The sequence below is a fragment of the Osmerus eperlanus genome, chromosome 4 (assembly GCF_963692335.1).
Source record: "Osmerus eperlanus chromosome 4, fOsmEpe2.1, whole genome shotgun sequence".
Classification (NCBI taxonomy): domain Eukaryota; kingdom Metazoa; phylum Chordata; class Actinopteri; order Osmeriformes; family Osmeridae; genus Osmerus; species Osmerus eperlanus.
This window is the reverse complement of record NC_085021.1, coordinates 11031572-11039071: the sequence shown is the minus strand read 5'-3', so window position 1 is coordinate 11039071 and position 7500 is coordinate 11031572. Positions and strand designations below refer to the sequence as shown.

The 7500-nt window shown below is 50.6% G+C and overlaps 1 protein-coding gene across 1 annotated transcript in view; it reads left to right on the top strand.

The window, feature by feature from the left end:
- Window positions 1-7500, top strand: part of plxna2 (plexin A2) — a gene marked incomplete at its 3' end in the record, with an annotated part of 110484 nt that overhangs the window by 36107 nt on the left and 66877 nt on the right.

The following is a 7500-nucleotide window of genomic DNA, read 5'->3' as shown; positions in this document are numbered from 1 at the left end:
TGAAATCATTGGCTTTTGTTTGTTTCTTTCTGTGTTTATGAAAGGACACAATCTCATTAGGTTTAAAACTGTTTATCACACTATTAATGTAAAAAGTGACAACAAAATGAACAGGACAAAGGGAACCATTTATAATATGTGACAGCTGTCAGTATTTCTCCAGAAACGACATATCTAACAGTTTCACAGTGAGATTGGCAGCGATGTTCCTAGACTCGTCATACTAAGCAATTCAGATTCAATTTGTCCCGTGGCCATAACTGGAATCTAGGATTGCTTGTGGAAAGAGGCAGCTGTAGTCTCCAGCACATCGACCCAAACCCCATTTCTCTGTGAAAAGAGTCATAATGGAAGGCCCTGAAATGACACCCAGGAAACACAGATGAATCATGGAGCGGCTTATTTTGACCTCAGCTTTCAGGATACCAGCAAACAGTTTCCCCCTGCTGTTAGAGAATGGCCCATAAGCATTACCCTCCACAGCTGTTTGGGATGAAGGGACAGACGGACAGACAGACGGATGGAGGGATGGAGGGATGGAGCTGCTTTGTAGAGGAGGGCCTCAGATCCTCAGACAGGCTGGACTCCTCAGAGCCCTAGAGACGGCATCAGAGGAAGCCACGAGACCAGGCGCAGAACTATTAGCTATAGGAGCCGGCCACGCTGAGGACATCTGCTAAGCTGTTTAGCTACTACAGGAGAAACGCCACAGGAGTACAAAGAGAGTGTCGTGTTTTAGAAAAGGGAGCACTTTGCACTGTGTTCACTGTGTGAACGTACTGAAGGGTTGAGTGGGGTGTGATTGCTGGAAGTCACTGTTTTTATTTGTTTGTGTGTGTGATACAGTATGAGTCAATTGCTTTCTGGCTAACCACTAGTTTATTGTGTGTGTGTGTGTGTGTGTTATGTGTTTGAAGAAAGCCTATAGGAGGTCCTGGCCCCTACCTGACCCTAACCTGCTCAGTGCTGAACACCAGCCCCGCCCTCCCCACCCTCGCAGCCTCCCCACCCTCGCAGCCTCCCACCCTCCCAGCCTCCCCACCCTCCCAGCCTCCCCACCCTCCCAGCCTCCACACCCTCATTAGCCTCCACACTTTCCCCGGCCTCCCTAGCCTCCACACCCTCAACAGCCTGCCCAGCCGCCCTCTCCCCACCCTCCACACCCTCATTAGCCTCCACACTCTCCCCCGCCTCCACACTCTCCCCTCCTCCACACTCTCCCCAGCCTCCCCACCCTCCACACCCTCCTCAGCTTTCCCCCCCTCTCTCCTTCCGTTTTGTTTCCTGTCCGGCTCTGAGGAGAAGCCCTTCATCCCCCAGCTCTGGCCAGGAACCTCCCTGCACCCTCCAGTGTTAAAGGGCCAAGTTGAACAGAATATGGAGAGCCCCTGCTGTTCCATTCAAAGCCCTTGTCACCTCACCTCCCCCACCCCCCACCCCTACTGCCCTGTCACCTCACCTCCCCCACCCCCCCACCCCTACTGCCTGTCACCTCACCTCCCCCCACCCCCCCCCACCTCTACTGCCCTGTCACCTCACCTCCCCCACCCCCCACCCCTACTCCCTCGCAGCAGCACCGCTCCCCTTCTCCTCACAAACCTCCATCACATCCCCCTCAGCTTGGACGGCTGTCCACTCTCACTCTCTCATCCCCGTCCTCATGGATATTCCCTACTCTAGCTCTGTCCTGTGTGTGTGTGTGTGGAGGTCTGGTCAGCCAGCTGTCTCTTTCTCTCCCCCTCTCTCCCTTACTCTCCCTCCGTCTCTCCCAAACTCTCTCCATTACCATGACACTGCCCTCCCTGCAGTGATCTCATTACTCACATTCAAACTGCTCGCTCTCTTCTCCCGTTGGCCTGCTTCTTGCTCCCTTCTCCTAGCCTTCCCTTTTGTCTGCAAATGACTTGCAGAGAAAGTGTTTCATTATCTATCAAGAAGAGCGAAATACTCACACATTACTGCAGAAGGATTCAGTCCTAATTGAGCTTGTGGAGTTACAGTAGGCTATTCGGTATGTGTTTGTACCATACCAACCCCCTGAAGACTGGATCACATGAGACAGCAAGCACAATGTGCGCTGCTGACGACAGAATTATGTATCGGCCAGCATAGCCACGTCTCCCAGAATAAACCACTTTATCCTCTTATTCATTATCAGCAGGGCACAGGTTATTGTTCTGAAACAGATTCCTGCATGTTGACAGGGTGATGTAATTGGACGTGCCATCACGTTAGGCTAGATTAATTAACCCTCTATAGATTACTGGTTCTGATCACCTAAGAATCTTGGAGAGAATGTAACATCCAACACGTTTGCATGGACTTAGCCTCAAATTCCGTTGACGCCATCGTCGTTTGTCGCGGCTTGAGCAAACACAATGTGTCAGAGAAACGCGATCCAGTAGGAGTGTTGGAAGGCGGTGGCGGTGGTGGCTGGGCAGCTCCCACGCTGCCCCTCTGCAGGCCTGTCAGCCACCCTGGTGCCTGGAGCTCATGCTGCAGCGGCCTGCCCTGATGTGGAGCTCAGTGTCATTAGGACTGGGGAACCACATCAGACACCAGCGCCTCTCCACATCCCATGTCCCTCTGCTGACGCAGGGAGATTAGACATGTGAGAATGGAGCACTTTGTTTCCCCAAAATGCATTTATTAAATACAGCTTTTTAAACTGCGGTGAAGGAGTAAAACAGCATCCTGGCAGTCGTTTTTTTTATTTGGGGGGTTTAATTAAACACAGCTGAAATGTGTCCAGGACATTATGCAACGGGGCAGCTCAGGGAGCCTAGATCTCAGCCTATCAATATTCCTGTTTCATTCCCAGCCAATGGAAGCACTGCAGGGAAAACATTTGAAATTCATAGAAATTCTTATCAGTTGTGTTGTCGGGCCTATTGATCTGATGCTTTGAAAACAGCCTGGTGCTAGCCTGAAGTACTGTGTACAAATCACCCTTACTTCCCAATGGCCAACCAAATCACAGCATAGGATACTGTAGCGTAGGTGAGACACAAACATGTGTTAGCACAGTTAGCATTAGCAGCAGCCAGAGCTGGGCATGGCTATCCTGAGGATGGTGGGATGTTGCAGTGTGCAGGCTGCACGTTCAGGGAGGTAGAGCAGTTACATGCTGGCTTCTCTGTGACCTCAGGCACAAAGGAGAAAAACAGAGAGAAAACATTGTTAGGATACTTAAATTCCACAAATAGATTAGTTCTGGCTGTCAGAGTGGGTGGTTGGCACGACGCCAGACAATATTGATCAGATTTACAAAGCACTTGAATGAGCCAGATCACTCTGATCTCCCAATTCATTACTGTGGGCTTTCAGAGTTGCCAGAAATGAGATAAAACAATGATAGGATGGAGAGAGAGGAACAACTGGCGTGTCCAAGTGTGGTGGGTAGTGACTCGTTCAGCATGGCCTGCTGTGAAGACAGCTCTCTGATACCAGTCTGTGTAAACAGCGCCACACTACCGATGCTGTGTGCTGATACACCTTGGTAACAGTCATGAAGATGAGACGGGTATCGCAAGTGCGTTTACGTAATAGCCCGAGCGCTTAACACCTCAAGATTGCTTGAGAAGGCAAAACCATAGCCCTCTCATCTCTCTGGAAAAAAAAGAAAGACAAAAAGAACACCCTAAACAAATGTTCTCATTTGCAAACTGTCACGTTCTCGAGCTGCCTGGCGTCGTGGAGATGTAAAAGTTGAAGAGTCTGGTTTGATGAAATACAGACGTGTCGTTCCTCGGAAGCTGAGTGCTCAGAGAGACAGTGGGACTGATGTTCCTGTGTGTTCCGGCAAGACGGTTCTCCTGCCTCCTGTCTCGCACAGGCAGCATACGCAGGCCTCCCAGGGTGTCTGCCTCACAGCCTCTCCTGAAAGGCTCTTCAGTTCCCTCATCACTGCATGTTTACAGCCAGCGTTTGATAGGATTCATATCAGCGTTCCCCTCGCTCTGTCGACAAATGCTCAGTTATTCTGCTGGGCTAATGTGGTTGATGAGGAATGGTAGTCATTTGTTGCCATCTGCATTGTTGGACTTGAATGCTGGCTTGATTCATAGAAACATTTATAAGGAGCTTTGACACTCAGTCTCTTCTGCCCCTCGTTAGTCTTTCCTTCCCTCTTTTTGATCCCTCCTTCATCCCTCTCCCTTCCTGAGCCCCAGACAGAAGAGCAAGCGTCAGTCTAATGAACTGTGATCCAGTTCTAATAGTGTGTGATGATATCCCTGAACACTAATAACATCTACCTTCACCACCTCATTACCTGCTTATCACTTCCTCCACCTAGCCCCATCCTCAGAGCACTGCCCCTCCCCCGTGCCCTGCTGGCCCAAGAGGAGAAACAGAGGCCTCATCAGTGTTGCCACTCTGTTGCTACATGTAGTAACCTTTCACCTTACTTAGAGACACAAAAAATCGTATCCAGCGACAAATCTGGGGACTTTCCACTACTTTGGTAATGTCTGCTATTGTTGTTGAGCAGCAGCAAAATAGCTGTAATTGTACTTCCCCCTATTGGGATTGGACAGCTTTCGACTGCCTTTCTAGAGAGCTGCATGGAGTGTGTATACTAGCTAGCTGCTGTGTTGACCACTCTAGGGCCCTGTTAGCTGTACTGCTGAAGATAGAGTGGTGTGTGTAACTAGCGTGGGGTGTGAGGTCCCGTCCATTCCCCTCTTCCTGGAGGAAACACAGACCACCTCTGACCCCAGGGTCAGAGAAGGTCCAGCCGAGGCTAGAGCCTAGACACTGCTTAAAGCCCTGCCTGTCTGTCTGCCAGCCTAATCACACCCTGCTGTCTGTCTCTCTGCAGGCAGCGTAGCTCTGTCATTGTGTTCCTCCTGAGAGAGTTTGTGTGCGGGGTCGACGAGATCACTAACGCAGAGCACAAGGTCGGGGGCCGTGTAATAGCATTACACAATCACACGGGCCCAGAGAGAGTGAGGGAGGTGGAGGGATGGGGTGGGGGTAGTGGAGTGGAGGGAAAGAGGGCAGACAGGGATGTGTTTATGAGTGGATCTCAGCTCTATCCCCACACAGCCTAGCTAGGCAGGCAGGCAGGGTAGACAAGCAGGAAAGGCAGGCAGGCAGGGTAGACGAGCAGGACAAGCAGGCAGGAAGGCAGGCAGGGTAGACGAGCAGGACGAGCAGGCAGGCCATGGGAGGTTGTGGTGTGAGAGGCAGGATCAGGGGTTGGTCTAGCTGCTGCAGGTCAGCTTAGCCACTGCTGTCACTCATTACACTCTAATGGGGAACCGTTGGAGAACCATCACACTACCCCCCCCCCTCCCTCCAGGCTGAGGTTAGACATTAGAGTCCCTGCATGCTGGTGACCTGGGGGTCGGGTCAGAACTAGCACAGCAGACAGGGAGGTTGTGGGTGTGACTGAAAGACAGCGCTGAGGCAAACACGCTTGTTTCCTCTCCGCCTCCGCAGGGAAGTTTAACCCTGGCAGAGCCAGAGTCAGTCATGGCGTGGGTTGTAGTGCATATGGCTCACTCGATTTGGGTCTGGAAGCAGCTGTTGGCTCAGCATGGTGGAGGGCTCTGCTGGGATAGAGGGACGAGTGTGTGTGTGCATGTGTGTGTGTGTCGGGGGGCTTGCATGTGTATAGTGGGGTCTTATCTTGGTTGCTTTGTTGACTGTTCCCCTGATAAAGGTTGAACTAGTGCACCCGGAGGCTGGATAACACACCTGATAGGTTTACATTGCTGCCTGTGGCTCTGCTGGTTTAGCTAACTGATGGTGTTTGATTGTGCTCGTGTGTGTGTGTGTGTGTGTGTGTATGTGTGTGTGCGGCCCCCTGACTGGTAACTGTTGACAGACAGACAGGAAAACCAACCTAATCGCATTCTCCATAGAGAGTTTACACGCATGTTTCACTTAGTTTGCTGCTCATTACATCACACAGTGGGACCGACAGGAAGGGACACAAATACAAAGAAACTGCTCTAGGTAGATGTGTGTGTGTGTGTGTAGTTAGGTGGTGTTGTGACTGCAGCCTAGTGAGAGAGGAAGGCGTAGCAAGGATTGGGTGTCGGCCCTGGCCCCAGAGGCTCCTGGGCTGTAAAGGGATAGGCCTGATGTTGGCTCTAGACTGGGGAGATGGAGTGCTGTCCTCTTCATAGGACACACAGTCAAAGGGCAGCTGATCAGATGAGCTGATTTCTCTCAGGTTTCTGTGTGTCTGCTGCCTGACCGAGCCCCTTGTCGCAGCGTGCTCCGTACCAACATCTCACACACTCCCTTCATTCCATGCTACAGAGGGCCTGATAGTGTTACAGTGCTCCTCATGCAGCAGTTTTGTCTTTACAATTGCTATTTAAATGTAGGCCTTGGGCATTGTGATCTTCTATCCTGTTTTACATTGTCACAAGTCATATATCCTTTATTTGTGCTACGTTGTCCTGTCTTCTAAAGCACAGATTTAGGGGCAAATAGAGTCACTATCAAACAGTGGTATGAAATCCTAAAATAAAACGTGCTCTCCGTGGTAGTGAGTGTGGAACAATGGTGGTGGGGAGGTTTCAGCTGGCTGCTGGTGTCGGGGATTGTGTGTCGCTGGGATTGTGTGACGAAAGGAAATTGTTCCTGTTCTCAGACCCTGATGACTTCCTCCATCAAAGAACAGAAATCATTGGAAAAAAAACTGTTGGAGGGAAAATACAATATTATACCAGGAATGCAGTCTTGCTGTCTTTTGCTCTCTCTCTTTCTCTCTCTCTCTCTTCCTCTCGCTCTCACGCTGTCTCTCAATCTCTCTCTCTGTCTCTCATTCTTTTTCTGCTTTTGCTGCTGCATGAACCTACTGTCTCTGTCTCCTCCAATCTATCTCTCTATTTCTCTCTCTTCTTGTGCACGGAATCTGAATCTTTCACTTATGTTCAGTCTCTCTGTCTCGTTCTGTCTTTCTCTCTGTTTACCTCTCTGTCCCTGCACCTCTCATTTGTTCAATCTGTCTTTTTCTCTTTCTTTCTTCTTTCTTTCTGCCTCTCTCTCTCTCTCTCTCTCTCTCTCTCTCTCTCTCTCTCTCTCTCTCTCTCTCTCTCTCTCGCTGTCACTCTTACACACACACACATTCTGTGATCTGAAGATTGTGGTGTGTAATCCGTCCAGGCAGAGCCACAATCCATATAAGGCCAGCAGAGCCTCCATCTGGATCCGCATCTCCATATCAGATGTGTAGCTAGCCAGGCTAGCAGACAGGGCTCTGTTGATCCACAGAATCAACAGAGGAATGCTGGGGCGCTCCACCGGACACACTGTTCACACAGGTTAGCCTTCCCACATCCAGCCCCCATCTCTCCCTCCTCCGGCCTCCCCCTTTTTATCAGCTCCTCCCCTACTCTAGTCTCTCTCTCCATTCTATCCTTCCGTCCGCTTCCTTCTTGGTGTCAGGAGAGCACTTTTTATGTACGCATTATGCATATGCTGTTATGGTGTAGCTGCAGACATCCTGACAAACAGCTGGGCCACATTTGAGAGAGGACA